This window comes from Prunus mume, linkage group LG2 (assembly GCF_029339155.1).
Source record: "Prunus mume cultivar Tortuosa linkage group LG2, ASM2933915v1, whole genome shotgun sequence".
Classification (NCBI taxonomy): Eukaryota; Viridiplantae; Streptophyta; class Magnoliopsida; order Rosales; family Rosaceae; genus Prunus; species Prunus mume.
Window position 1 is genome coordinate 42,719,482 of NC_142699.1, and position 16,395 is coordinate 42,735,876.

Here is a 16,395-nt window from a genome sequence, read left to right on the forward strand (position 1 = left end):
ACAACAATTGAGAACTAGAAAGGAAAACTAAGAGAATTTGAGGGAGAGAAGGGAGGGGAGCTCTAAAGAAGTGTTTGAGCTCCCCCCGGGGTGTATTTACAAGTTTGGAGAAACTCACTATTTATAGGCCTAGGGGAAGTGAAAATCTGAATTAAGTATTGCTTCTACCTACAACACTCACTTCACCAACTTACAACACTTAATTCATCAACTTTACCTAACACACAATTGCATTTGAAAGCAATTCCTCTTGTCTTTAAGCTTAGTGTTGCAGCTCCCACTTCATCTTCTTTTACTTCATTTGGCTGCTACAAAACTCCACTCCAATTATAAGTATTGAATATGCTTCACCTAACTTTCCCACAATCAATAACACTACATCATGCGTGACAACGCATTGCAGTCTTCTTTTGGATTAGTTTTGGGCTTGTTAATCCATTCATAAAATTATGAAAAAATATGAATCTTGAAGCTCTTTGTCTTATCTTTCCAAGTATATGCAACCCAGCTCAAGGAAAAATCGAAAAGACCTTCAAATGTCATTTTTGGCCCAATAACGCAAATTTCATTTTCTACCCTTTTAGTCTTATTAATTATAAAATTGATGCCGAAAGTACTAATAGCATCTGTTTTCCAATTCACCGATGCCTATGTAGTGTTGCGGAAAGTGAAATTTGGCATGGTGGGTAGAGATAGCTGCTGATGATGACATGACAGCTTTTATTTCTAAAAGTCTTTTAAGGCCTTCCAAGATTCCATTGTGCATTACATTGGAGGAGATCAGCCTTGAGGGGTCTCCACGAGCTCCTTGATTATTCCCAGTTGAAACATTCGTGGGTATGGCATCCAACGGACGTTTGATAACCTAAATTATCTCCACTTCAAGTTAAGTGGCTGAGTCTGGGTGTAGTGCTTCTCTCAACAACTCTTGTGTTGTCCAAAGACTATAGTTGTTCTCATAGGCAGTTTTCTTTGAAAATTTTGGGAATCATTGGTGTGCAAAGAACTATGATTGTCATCATAGGAGGTTTTCTTTGACAAGTTATGGGAGGAAATGGTGTGTTCTTATTGGTCTTTGTTGCCCTATATGTTTTCTTGGTGTGTTTCTTGTGTATCTGACACTTGGTGTACCGAACAACTTTTGTGCTGGACAAGAGACTATGATTATTCTCATAGAAGGCTTTCTTTAACAGTTTGGGCTACGTTGGTATGCTCTCATGTGGGGGTCTCCTGTGTTGGTCTTCTAGTAGTATATTTGTTTTGTTTAGATTATTTGTAATGGTTCGGTGGTTCTCGATTGGGCTCTCATGTTAGTCTACAGCATGAGTGGAACTCTTTCCTATCCTAGGATTTTTCTATGGAAGGTTTTAGCGAGTCCACAGTTTTCATGTTGTCCTGTGTATTAACCTATTAAATTATTAATGAAATCCCTTTTACTCTAAAAAAAAAAAAAGTAAGCAAACAACAACCTCTCCATTAGTTGACTTCAAAAAAGAATTGTGAGATCCTGGATATTTCGTCGTGTTTAAACAATAGTTTGTAATTATAAGAGAATTTAGTGGGAATTTTAGGAGTTTATTTGGATTATTTAATTTGATTTGTGATTCGTTAGAAGTGGACAAGATAATATTTAAATTTCTGTTGAGGTCAAATGGTGATTTGTATTTCATAAGCTGAAACTATGTGTTGATTACGATTCTATAGTATTTTTATCAAGCCCAATGAATCTTTAATGAGTATTCAAAGTCCACTCAATGTGGGAAATGTGGCACACTGTGATTGGACTACTTGAAAACAATTATTAAAAAAATAATAATAATAAAAAAGAAGAAAAAAAACGCTATGACAGGATCCACCCTGGATTCTTCTTCAAAAGCCATGAACGTTGTAATTTACCCAACGAACAAAACCTCTACCGTTTGCTGAGTAACTTCCCTATTGATTGTGTAATTTACCTAACAAATGAGACTATTTACCTCATGAATGAGAGCCGTGTCATTCATGGTGTAAAAGTCATTGTTCGATTGATGTCTACATGTACGCAATGAACGAATCCTCTACTGTTGCCAGGGTTCGCCTTACCTTATATAATAGACTCCAACTTGAGATAAGAGCACCCTACTATTTACCCGGTCTACCTTTCCTTTCTTGCTTTATTAGTAACTTCCTCGTTTGTTGGGTAACCAACAATCTAATCCATACTTAAGAAGATGACTAGTCAACACACGAACACATATACAGATTTTATAAATCAATTTCAAAATCTCACAATGAGAAACCTTAGAGACGTTGAATAAAAGTTTTTCACTACAAAATTCTCAATTGGTGAAATAGATTTTGAAAATAAAAGCATATTTCAAAAGATAATTGGAAACCTTATGAGCAATACTAGCAATCTTCTCTTTAACCTTTTTCTTTAAACCTTTTCTCTTTTTCCCTTGACATGTGTCATTCTCCTTACACTTAAAACAATGTCATTAATATATTATACAAGCTAACTTTTTTTTCCAAGTTTACCCCTATTAAATGTATACAATTTATCAAAAAAAAATTCACAATTTTCTTACCATCTTGTTAATTTTTTTTTTTCTAACTTCAATTATTTTTCAAATTTATGATTTGGTTATGTTTTGAGTGAAACTTGTGCTTTTAATTTATTTTGTGTTTGTTTCAATGTAATAAGCTTTGAGACTCATTAAATGCATTTTGGAGACAAGATAGTTCAAAAACGGTGTCTGCAGATCAGTCAACTTCATGAATTGGACTGTACTTGCTCAAAAACGGTGTCTATAGAATTTTACGGTTCATGTTTCCAAGTCTTCTAGAGAAAGTTATACAAGTTTTGGCAGATTAAGGTCAAAACTCAGCAGCATCTGCGTTACTGGGCCAAAAATGACATTTGAAGGTCTTTCCGATTTTTCGTTGAGTTGAGCCACATATGCTTAGAAAGATAAGACAAAGAGCTCCAAGATCCATATTTTTCTAGAATTTTATGAATGGAGTAACAAGCCCAAAACGAGCTCAAAAAAAGACTGCAATGCATTGTCATGCATGACATATGCATAATGAAGTGCTATTGATTGTGGGAAGGTCAGGTGAAGCATATTCAATACTTATAATTGGAGTGGAGTTTTGCAGCAGCCAAATGAAGTAAAAGAAGATGAAATGGGAGCTGCAACACTAAGCTTAAAGACAAGAAGAATTGTTTTCAAACGCAATTGTGTGTTAGGTAAAGGTGGTGAATTAAGTGTTGTAAGTTGGTGAAATGAGTGTTGTAGGTAGAAGCAATACTTAATTCAAATTTTCAATTCCCCTAGGCCTATAAATAGTGAGTTTCTCCAAGCTTGTAAACACACCCCAAGGTGGGGAGCTCTCAAACACTTCTCTAAAGCTCCCCTCCCTTCTCTCCCTCAAATTCTCTTAGTTTTCCTTTCTAGTTCTCAATTCTAGTTTTCCTTTTGCTTCTAAGTTTTAATTTATTTTTCTTTGTAATGTAAATGCTTTTCTTAGTTTTCAAGTTGATTAGTTTCCAAGTTTCAGTTATGGTATTTGTTCTTATTCATTATGCTTATAAGTTAATATGCTAGTTTGAATGATTGATCACCATTAAGGCTTGCATGTTAGCTATCTTGGTTTGAATTAAGAGTAGACACCATGCTTTAATTCTAATTGAACTATGAATAGGAAGAGTATGTATGGATATTCGACAACAGGTATTAGATACATACTTAGTTGTTTAAAATATTCTCCTATGCTTAATGGATTCCTAATGCTTAATTTTAGGTTAAACAACAGATGATCAAATTAGGGAATTAGGAATACAAGGTGAGGACCAGACACCATGACTTAATCATACTTTAGCTAGACCGATCTGTTAATCTAAATTGAACTTGGGAACTTATTTGCTTGAGTTATTTTCTTTTCTTTTATTCTTGTTTTATTTATTTTCTTTCTTTTCATTTCTGTTTTGTATAGGGAATCGAATTGAATCAATCTATCATCAATCCTCGTGGGATCGACCTGGCACTTATGTATGCTATACTAGCAAATGGCTCGTGCACTTGCGAGTATCATAAGTTGAGGATGCAGCTGAATCCATTTTGGTGCAGCTGATCCGATGACAACACTCCTCGACACCGACTTTCTCTCTCTTCGATTCAAGGCCATCCAGCCACGGCGAGACGTGAGGCCGATCACGTTTGAAATTGGCTCATCGTCCCGATACAGTCTGGAATTTTCACGCCATCGCACCGCTCCAACAGACGCCCATTCACGGCGGATCAGTTATGGTTTCTCACTCATTTTTTGAGCTTTAGCTGCATGTTGGGTAAGATTGGATCGATTTGGTGTTTAGGTATCCCGATTTGGAAACCCAGATTTTTGGCCAAATTTCGAATTGAAATTCCGGCCAGTTGCGGTCCAAATTGGACCTTCCTACCATTGAAGAAAATGATCCACGCCTTGAGTAGAAGTGTAGGTGGAGCAGTGAGCGGTGGTGTGGAGTTTTTAGTCACTGAAATTACTCTACACACCCACGCGCTGCCGGCACCTATGGTGGAAAGTAGGCATTGTAGTGGGGCTACATTCTGTTCCGATACAATCCCCGTGTCATCCCGAGCATGTAGGTGTGCGCAAATCCCATTTTGAATATCGTTTGAACTTCTAATAGATTTAAGCCTATTGTGCTCTATCCAAGTTTGATAAGTTTGGACCGTTGGATCGCCTTCATTTTTGAATATGTTAATCTAAACATCTGTAGGATCGTATAGAAAAGCGATAGCCGCCCCATTGTGCGATCGTGAGCAATCCGACTGTTCGATTTAGACCAAACTTGCAGGCTATGTTTAGTAAAGAGTGTGGAGCCCATAGGAACTCTTGGATTGGTAATTTGAGGACATGGATGATCGATTCATAATTACATATCATTTTGCACCCTTCTAACTTATGATTTGGTTATGTTTTTGAGTGAAACTGGTGCTTTTAATTTCTTTTATGTTTGTTTCAGTGTAATAACCTTTGAGACTCATTAAATGCATTTTGGAGACAAGACAGCTCAAAAACGATGTCTGCAGATCAGTCAACTTCACGAATTGGACTGTACTTGCTCAAGAAGAACCAGATAATGAGCCATAATCATTGGAAATATGCGGAAGTCTAGTTTCTGTACAATTTTACTGTTCATGTTTCCGAGTCTTCTAGAGAAAGTTATACAAGTTTTGGCAGCTTAAGTTAAAAAATCAGCAGCATCTGCGTTACTAGGCCAAAAATGACATTTGAAGGTCTTTCCGATTTTTCCTTGAGTTTGGCCACATATGCTTAGAAAGATAAGACAAAGAGCTTCAAGATCCATATTTTTCCAGAATTTTATGAATGGAGTAACAAGCCCAAAACGAGCTCAAAAAAAGACTGCAATGCATTGTCATGCATGACATATGCATGATGAAGTGTTATTGATTGTGGGAAGGTCAGGTGAAGCATATTCAATACTTATAATTGGAGTGGATTTTTGTAGCAGCCAAATGAAGTAAAAGAAGATGAAGTGGGAGCTGCAACACTAAGCTTAAAGACAAGAAGAATTGTTTTCAAACGCAATTGTGTGTTAGGTAAAGGTGGTGAATTAAGTGCTGTAAGTTGGTGAAGTGAGTGTTGTAGGTAGAAGCAATACTTAATTCAAATTTTCAATTCCCCTAGGCCTATAAATAGTGAGTTTCTCCAAGCTTGTAAACACACCCCAAGGGATGGAGCTCACAAACACTTCTCTAGAGCTCCCCTCCCTTCTCTCCCTCAAATTCTCTTAGTTTTCCTTTCTAGTTGTCAATTCTAGTTTTCCTTTTGCTTCTTAGTTGTAATTTATTTTTCTTTGTAATGTAAATTCTTTTCTTAAGTTTTCAAGTTTGATTAGTTTCCAAGTTTCAATTATGGTTTTTGTTCTTATTCATTATGCTTATAAGTTAATATGCTTGTTTGAATGATTGATCACCATTAAGGCTTGCATGTTAGCCATCTTGGTTTGAATTAAGAGTAGACACCATGCTTTAATTCGAATTGAACTATGAATAGGAAGAATATGTATGGACATTCGACAACAAGGATCAGATACATAGTTGGTTGTTTAAAATGTTCTTCTATGCTTAATGGATTCCTGATGCTTAATTTTAGGTTAGACAACAGACGATCAAATTAGGGATTTAGGAATACAGGGTTAGGACCAGACACCATGGCTTAATCATACTTTAGCTAGAATCAATCCGTTAATCTAAATTGAACTTGGGAACTTATTTGCTTGAGTTATTTTCTTTTCATTCTTTCTTGTTTTCTGTTTTGTACAGGGAATTGATTTGAATCAATCTATCATCAATCCTCATGGGATCGACCTCGCACTTACATATGCTATACTACAAAACGGCTTTTGCACTTGTGAGTATCACAAGTTGATGATGCTGCTGAATCCATTTTGGTGCAGCTGATCTGACGACAACAGTGGACCCCACATGGTACCGGATTGACCATTATGGGAAATTAATCACTTAAGTAATCTCTAGTCTTTTCAGACCATTCCATCTGCTAGAAATGTTGAAATGGGCCTAGGAACCTTCTTAAATTGAGTACACACATATTGAAGCCGACCGTCAGGGTTTTGATTAAATATTTATGCTTGAGAAATTTTATTTTTAAATATTTTTAATTGCTTAAATAGGTACTCGGACACTTTCAAACCCGCAGGAAGGACCCTCAAAGGGTCAAGCTAGCTCGGACGCCCAGTGAGTGGACTTTTGTTTTATAAATGGATTTTATGCAATTAAATTGTTTTTGATTGAATTTGAATGCATTGCTATGACCATTACTTTCCAAGCATAAATATTTGAATTTAAATACTTTATTAAAATTCTATTCATGTTTAAATGTGAATGGCTTGGAAAGTTGATAAGGAAGTGATATGAGGATTTAAGAATTTAATGAGAAATAGCGTAATAATTTTTCAAGATAAGACATATGTTTTCAACCATCATAGGAACCCAAAAGTTGCCTTCGAATTAAATGTTGCCTTCGGTTAAGTCAGTGCGTTTGACAATTGCCCCATGAGTCTTAGGGATATCCGGACCGTGTGGAGCGAGGAATGCAAATCAGATGGACTACATGTCCCCTGAGTCTTGCGAGGATTGCGGCTCGGGTCGACTTTGTGTTACTGAGGCCTGGGAGGGTGTGTCACACTATGTGATGCAAGGAATTGACGGTTAATGTGGGAAATGATATAAAGATCATGGAATTGACAGGTACACCTAAGTGGAAAGGAATTAATATTTTATAATGCTTTCAAATGTTTTTTTGTTTTTTTTTTTACGATTTTTTTGAATGCATGATCAATTATATATGTATATAAATGTGCATGCTTGAATTTTCGGTACGAATATAGAACATTGAGATAATTGAATTTTTCTAAATGTTTTAACAGAGGGGTTGGTATGTTAATATTCTATTTTCTAAACACTTTATTTTTTTCCACTCACGCTTTTAAATGTTTTGCGCCCCCAGGCAGTAGTCGAATACCAGAGCGCCACCACAGGGCAGCCACCACTCTCCACTCATTCTCTTCACTATGTAGGATCTCAATGTAATCGAATTTTTCTTGTAAATTAAACTTATTGGTATTGCTCTGAAATTTCCCTAAGGTTTCTGCAAGGCCTGAGGCCATATAGTACTATTGTTGGATTGCTTGAATGTACATTTGATGCATGCTAAACAGTTGGAATTTTAAATGCATTTTGTACAGGTGGAAAATTTTGGGAAACGACAATTTACAGGGGGGACTGCCGGATTTTCGACATAAGTCAATTTTGAAGTTAAATTCGATTTTGTTAGATGGGCAATTCAATCAAGTGTTCCTGGCACCTACAAGGTGTCGGACACGTACAGGGTCCAAATTAGATTTCAAAGTGGAATTTGGGTCGGGTCCTGTCAACAGTCTTGGTGCCCTCAACTGTACGAGTCACCGAACATGTAAATGAATGCAATATAAATGATGAAGGTATCTGATAAATCACAAAGTAAACATGGAACACTTAATGACTTATCTTAAAGATATGCATAGCAGCTATTATTAGGAAATTTAGATGCTCAACTAAAAATGTCTGAAAGATGTGTTTGAAATAAGGAAGCACGCCATCTTTATATACATAACACATTCTCCTTTTTGCAAGAGAAGTCTACCAAGCCATGTGAACAATGTATTGCAATTGATGAGATTTGATTCTTAGAATCCTATTTAATTTTGTTAGCTTATGCACTGTCACAGATAGCTTTCACTCCAAACAATTGTAAAACAAAGAAACAATATTAATCAAAGAAACCAATTAGATATTAATAAAAAGTTCTCTCAAAAACAAAGAGGAAAAATAATATTTTAACCTAAATCAAAATAGGGTCCAACTAGGAAAGTAATCTCAAGAGATAAAATCTAATCTTATTAAAAATAGGACTAACATAAAAGTAATCGAGAGTGAAAATAACTCCAACTAGGAATCCTACAATTAATGCATGATTTACCTGAAATCAGTTTCCTCATATAGATCAAGTCACACTTCAAAAATTCGGAATTGAATGTGTTGCATCAAAACTAATTCCCGACCTATGCTAGAATCTAAGAAATGTCAATACGAATTTCATACTAACAATTTTCCACAACATATTTAGAGACCTCAAGCACTTCTTTTCCCCATTAATTTTCTGAATCACGACATTGATTGTTGTCTTCACGATATTGGTAATTGTCTGAAGTCAACTGTAGCTTGTTGATTGCTTAGTTTACGCTTCAACGTAATGCACAATGGAATCTTATAAGACCTTAAAAGACTTTCAGTAACAAAAGTTTTCACGTCATCATCATCGACTATCTCTACGGGCCAAGCATTTTTCGTTGAATCATATATAACTTTCATAGTTATCTCATACTCATTTGGGTCCAAATTTGCAATGTCATACACTTTATTCCGAAGTTTCTCTAATGTAATTTTCTCTGAAACAAGTACTCCTTTAGTTTTGCCACTTTTGTACGTTGAGTGAACCCAGCTCCCTCCATAGCTAATTAAAATTGTCAATCTAGACATGGTACTGAAAAGGAAACCAAAAAAAAATTTAATAAAAAATGACTAACAATATTATAAAAGTGAAAAAGCTACTTAACTATGGAACAAAAATGAAGTTAGACGAGCTACATAGCTATGGAACAAAAATGAAAACAAAATGATAGCTACAATCACTACTACGTTTTACTATTTGCGGGACGATATTTTGCCCGACAAACAAATCTTCATCGCTCAAGAAGCCCTTGCGCAATGCAAAAGTGCATTCGTAGCTCAAACTATCGCGGATAATAATTTTATATTTCTAAACTAGCTCGACGACGTGTATCGTCGCAAAAGAAATCTTAGCACAACAATACGTGCTATCATCGCGTAAAGTTGGCGCCAAAACTTGATCGACGAATCACATCGTCGCGAAAGCAATGTTAGCGCAACAATAAATCCTATCGTCGAGTAGATTTAGCAAGAAAACGCAAGGTTATATTATTTGGCACCAAACACTTGCACGACGAAACCCATCGTTGCGATAGAATAAGTAGCACGACAATACACGTTATCTAAACCCTAAGAAAAACTTGCGCGATGAGTTTAGTTGTCGTAGCAAAAAGTTGGAACTTTGCGCGAAAAAACTGACCGTTGTGCGACAAAACTTATCCTTTGCGCGACGCATGTTTAAGCGACGACTTGCTTTCTTTCGCGCATATGGGAGGCATGGAATGAGTTCTATCGAATGTTCCCCAAATGTGCTGCTGATCCCCGAAATGTTAGATTGGGACTTGCCACAAACTGATTCAATCTGTACGGGGTTCTAAACCAACACCACACGACTTGGCCGATTTTCGTATTCCCATATAATTTGCCACATTGATGGGCATGATTCTAGAAATCGAGGGCAAGACAAAGGACACAATCAAAGCTCGTCTTGATCTTGTCTTTATTTGGAAAGAATGGGCATACGAAGGGGTTTATGGCTGAATAGGGACAGTGATGTAGTTATAGAGGAGGAGGATTAGGAGACGGAAACTGATGATAAAAATGCTAAAAAAGCAATTGCAACGACTTAATGTCATAAATTTTTTTTTATAACTAAAATTCATCATCAATTATTTCTATTATTTCACAATAATTGAAGATTTTTTAAATATGATTCATAAGTAATTTTTATAATCATTCTTTTAAAAAAAAAAAATTCTTGTGAGACGAAAGGTGTCTTTGAGCAACCTAACTTTGAGCGACGCGATGTCATGCTACGTCGCGCAATGTTATAATTTTTAGGGTTTAGGGTTTAGGGTTTAAGGTTTAGGGTTTAGGGTTAGCGTTTGCTTGACGCAATGATGACTGTTGCGTCGCGCAATGTTATAATTTTCGAGGGTTTAGTGTTTAGGTTCAGGGTTCAGTGTTTATGGTTTGAGAGACGACATGGTGACATTTTCGTCGCGTAGGTTGCTACCATGCGCGATGCCATAATTTCGTCATCGCGCAAGGTAGCGACAATTTTGTCGGTTCACTTCCCGCTTCTTAAAAAGTCTTTGCACGGCTTCATTTTACAATTACATCGCATACAGGTTGTTATATTTTTTCCGAAAATATTACCTTGCTAGACGAAATACCTTATCCGTCGCACAAATTTGCGAAAATTTTATAAAAAAGGTGCAATTTTGTTCATAACTCCTTCGACCCCTCTCATCCCTCTGAGGCCTTCAAACGACCGACCCAAATTCCACTTTGAAATCCGGGCCAATCCCGTTTTAAACTAACACCAGTATCGTGGATCGTAAATGACCAAAATGCCAAGCGATAACACAAACTCGGGGCCCTATCTCGTGGCTGCGCAGTAATCGTAGGCTGCCTACGCACTTTACGAGGATCAAGCCACACGTAGTTCTTTCACTGCCGACTGTAATTGGTTCAATTATCCGTAAAACATACTCTAGGGTTGACGCTTTTGAGTATCCGGGACTCCGTTTACGATCCGTCAAATACTATACGATCCTGGAATTACCTAGATCAACATACCTGAAAATTGTTACGATCCAACGGTGCAAAACTAGTGAACCCGGAAATCACACACTAGGCGAGATCCGTTCGGGGTTCAAACGGTATCCGAATTAAGATCCGCGAAATCCTATGCGCTCGTGAGGACTAGGAAATCACTCTAGAACTGACTGTGGTCCCCACCCTGCTGCCCACGCCGCCACACGCGTGGCAGCGGCGTGGTGCCTAAAGCAATAACGCCTCGCCGGAAAATCTCAACATCTCGGTTCAAGACTCCTATCCTAGGTAAAACACCCTATTTGGAACCACTTTTGTTCTTGGACCAACCCCAAAAAGTGGCCGGAAATGGCCGGAACAGTGACTCGAAAACCGGCTGAAACCTAGCTCGTAAATCGAGCTATCTACGCTGGAAATTTCTGAAATCCTACCCAACCAGCAGCTAGAGCACGAAAAATAGCTAGAAAACCATACCTCACTCGTCTGAAACGATGGCCGGAGGAGGGAGAACGAGCTCCACGAAATTCCGTCAAAAACTGTCCAAACCACCCTGTTTCGTGGCGGTTTCCGGCTACCACGACGGCAGATCGAGACTGAGATGGGCTGGGACTGGAAGAGCAAAGTGTGGTGGTTCTAACGTGACCGGTCTTGCCTGAATCGGTGACCGGAGGTGGGAGAAATCGCCCCGGGAAGCTGGCTGGTCGAGCTCCCAAACCCAGAAATTTCTGGGTTTATATAAACTGAAGTTTGAAATATTTACGGTTATGCCACTGAACTTCTTTTGATCGTAACTCCTTCGTTACAACTCCGATTTGAGCCCGTTACATGTCTACGAACTCGTTTCGTCGCGCTCTACGCAACGGTACAACTAAAATCCCCAAATTCCTTCCCGGTCAAAAAGTCAACTTTTAAACTAATAAAATATTCTAGGGATATTTTTGTCTTTTTCTCAAATAAATTAATAATTAAATATTAATTTTAGGTTTGGGTTATTACACCCTCTCTCCTTCTACTCCTCTCATCTATCTCTTCGAACCGAAGACGTTGGCCAAGGCACTCCCCAGACGACGGCCCCTCTCTCTCTCTCTCTCTCTCTCTCTCTCTCTCTCTCTCTCTCTCGACCGCCAGAGACTATGGCCTTCGAGCTTCTCGCCTGCTTGCTGGTCTTATTCTCTCCGGGTCTTCCTCGAAACGCCCTCTGGAAAAATTCCCAACTCTAGCCCTAATTATAAATTTCAACTATAAATTTGTATTTCTTGGATTTTCTAGATTAGTTTTGGAACTGGATTTGTATATTTGTATATTTGGATTAAGTTTGGAACTGGATTGTCTGGATTTTCAGGATTGACAGGTAGTATATTTGTAGATTTCAACCGTATATTTGTATATTTGACAGTTTGGGGATAAAGAATTTTATTAGATTTTTGTGTACTTTTTGGCTGCCTTTCCAAAAAATAATTTATGTTTTATTGATTTATAATAATTTTAATTAATTTGATCAGTAAGATTTGTATTTGGTCGAATCACGGATGGGATTATCTTGTTTTTAGTAGATTAAGTCCATGGGAACAAAAATAAACTAATTTTTAACTAATTTTCCTTTCGACCATTTGAGTAGAAGACCGAGATTTATTGTTGATGTCTTTGAATGATACTGTTGAAATTTATTGAACAAAGTTTCTCTTTGAAATTATAAAAAAAAAAAAAAAAAAAGGGCAGAGCCACAACAAAGAAAAACGTTCCGGGGATTTAAAAGAAATAGGAAAATAAAAATAAAATAAAATTATGCAACTTGTATTGAATGAGTTATACATTAATATCTTTCCCTCATGAAAAAAAATTAAATAAATATGTTATATATTAATATCTGCTTAGTCTGATGGTTGGTTAGGACTTTTTGTTTACTTGAATGAGTTCCTATTTGTTTGATTACTTTGTCTTGGATGCTTGTTCAGTTGTGCAGATGTCAAACCTTATTAGAAGTTGTAAGGCGGTGACGATGCACAGAGTTCGCCCCTCCCGGTAAACACTGCTGCCAAAGACGGATGAAGCACTTGTCGATTGGTCTTAGGGTCTCCCATGCGCCGGCGTCATCGGTGGCGCAACATGTTACGGCCCCCCCAGACGACCGACATAACATTGACATCCGCTACTGGTGCGTCGGGGTCACAATCAGGTAAATATTTCCTTGAAATCTAGCTATTTTGGACCAAGATGTTTAGTAGGATTTGTTCTTTAACGTTAAGTTTATATCTCTTTGCAGCCTAGAAAAACACTCGGGGACCTTGTCGTCAGTTGAAGGCAGAGAAGGTCACTCGGGTGACCAACAATCGTATCAACATTGTATATGACGAGCAGCATCGGGCTGCACCAACGGCGAACCAACATAGCTCATTGGCCCACGCCATTGGTCACGTCGTTTGGACCCATTGCCTAATGAAATGAAAGTCTTGGAAGGTCATGCCTGACGAGATGAGGACGGAGGTGCGCAGACAGTTGTCGGTACGTATCCTACCTTTTAATTGTTTTTCCTTCAAACTTTATATATTTCTATTACTTAATGTATGTAATTAATTTATTGCAGACGAACTGCAATCTAGAGGACCTCGACAACGAGTCGTTGGCGTACATCAACAGACTATTTGCTGGGAGGTACAAGCAGTGGAAGTGTGACCTGCACCCCAATTTTAAGGCATTCGATGATCCGCAGGTCACTCTTCAGAAGGGTTGCCCGAAGGAGCTTGAGGGGTGGGAGGATAGTTGGGCGTGGCTCTGCGGTCATTTTAGGAGCCCGATTATGTAGTTTTTTTAATATTATATTAAGTTGAAAATTATTACATGTTTCTTAATAATGTTTATTTAATTTTTTATATTTCATTTCAATTTCAACTAATACGTTTCTTTTTTGTATAACAGAAGAAGCCGAAAGCAAATGAGAGCAATAAGGACAAGAAGACTCTTCTCCCACATTCAGGTGTGGCTGTGGGTAATAAGAAAGTTGTTTATATTCAATTTTTAATATGTCATTAATATTAATTTATTTTTTTGGTTGTGCAATTCAGGAGGATTCCAAATTGTCGGAGATCGACGTCTTTGGTGACATTTTTGTTCGACCTGGGAATAAGTTGGCTGAGTCCCTTCATGTAAATATTCTTTAATTTTAATTATTATCTTACGCATTCAAGTTTCATGGTTATTATATGAATGTTTTAATTAATATTTTATGTTATGTTAAACAGGCGACGATGATGGAGAAGAGCCAATTGGTTCTTCAGGAGTCCGCCTCCCAACTTCCTCCCGATACTCGACTCGAGTATATGGATCCTCCAAAGGATGCAGGGTTTCATATCTTGACGGAGACCTTAGATCAGACTCTCGGGAGGAGGCCAGGGACATATTGTTGAGGGATGGGGAATGCCCGGCAGTGGGAACCTAGAGCCCTTTCATCGTCGTAGTCAAACAGTTAGGTGACTGCTTTGACAGTAAAGGTGGTCGAGCTTAAGACCCAAGTTGCCTCGTATAGTACCCAGATGTCACAGCTTCTAGAGTCCCTTGCTCGGTCTAGCATTCCAATCCTGGATTTTGGTCCCTCGTCGACCTCTGAGCCCCTCCAACCCGAGTGGCCTCTGCCCCTGTAGACAATGTCCGGACCTCCAAGCCGCATTTGCAAGATGACCACATAGATTTTGAAACATTTTTTGATTAGTTTTTTACTTTCTTAATTACATTTTAAACATTTCTCTTGTATTACATACATTTATATATATATATATATATATTTTTTTTTTTCTCTTCATTACATTTTGTTTTATTGTAATTTCATTTTATTACAAGAAAAAAAAGTAATTTTATTTTTTTACAAAATAAAAAAATAGGTAAAATTAAAATTAAATAAAATATATTTTACTTTTGCCCATTGGGCTTCAGACTAGCCTTGGCCCATTGGGCCGAATTACCCTATCTTAACGCTTCCAAAGATACGGGCCATACTGTGTTGGCCCTTACTTAATCTAGTCGGACTCATCGTGCTCGGTCCGATTCGGTACGTTGACACCTCTACCTGCTGGGCAGATGCCAAATACAACCCAAACATAAAAAGCTATCCCCATCCAAAGTCAAGGAAGCCGCAAAGGATCACCGAACTAAACAAGGGGGTAGGGCAAAGTAGTGTGCTATGTTTATGTGTTTAACCCTTCATATACGGTTTTCTTAGGATTTATGGTTTTCTTATTTTCTCTCATTTTCGTATGATTTGCCTACCTACATGTAATCTAATAGTATGGTTATTGCAGAGAGTAGGTAAGAGTATGATGTGTAGTTCAATTCCTAGTTCCTACCCCGTCAAAGAAACGAAGAAGCAACTAAAAAGAAAAGAAAACGACGAAAAAACTACAAGAAAGAAACAACATAACAAAGACACAAGGAAATCGCAAAAAAGGAACTGCATTGACAAGATTTGAGTCTATTTACGTGTGTGTTTTGCCATACTTGAAAGTTCTCATGAAACTAGAGAGGCAAATTTTGGCTATTAATCAGTTTACCTAGTTTCACTAATTTAAAAAATGAGCTGAGCCAAGCCAAACATACAATCAAGCTCATTCCACGAACAACACGAGCCGAGCTGAGCTCAAATTAGTAAAAGATCATCTGATCACAGCTTGAGATATATATATATATATACATATATATATATATATTTATAGCATACTGAGATATTTAAACTCTTTCTAAATATCAGAAAGAAAAGAAAATCTGCAAAAAGAACAAGAAGAAATATTACGTACCTTTGAGTTGCAGTAATTTTTTCCCAATTTGCCAATGATCCAAAAATAAGAACAAGAAGAAATATTAATACCCCCCAGCTGTAGTAGTTCTTGCCAATTTTGGCAATCCCAACACGCCCGCCTTTGGTTGAAAAATTTTTATTGTTAACAATGTTGATGGTTCCACCCCTCCTTCTTGTCATCAATATTGTTTGAATAACTTTGTTGTTGTCCAAAACCACAACTTCACTGCCTCCAGTTGTGAAAATTATATTGTCAGAAATGTTCCAGGACTTGTTGCTTTCATCATCACTATTTTCACTTGTTGTTGCCATCTCCTTGTGCAGTTATTGACGTTCATTTTGGAGACCCATCTTATATTGAGAAGATGGGAAGTCTCGGAGATGCAAAGATAACAATGGAAAGGGTCTATGAGCAAATATTTCAAAACAGCTAGATGAATGGTATAGTCAAAAGTCTCGGAGATGTAACTTGTATTAATTCTACATTGAGAAGATAAGTTCACATCAATTATAAAAGAAGTGCTTGCAATTTTCTTA

The 16,395-nt window shown here is 37.4% G+C and overlaps 1 pseudogene; it reads left to right on the top strand.

Moving 5' to 3' along the window:
• The first annotated feature begins 13,544 nt into the window (after window positions 1-13,544).
• Window positions 13,545-14,527, top strand: LOC148920434 (uncharacterized; annotated as a pseudogene).
• Window positions 14,528-16,395: the final 1,868 nt, after the last annotated feature.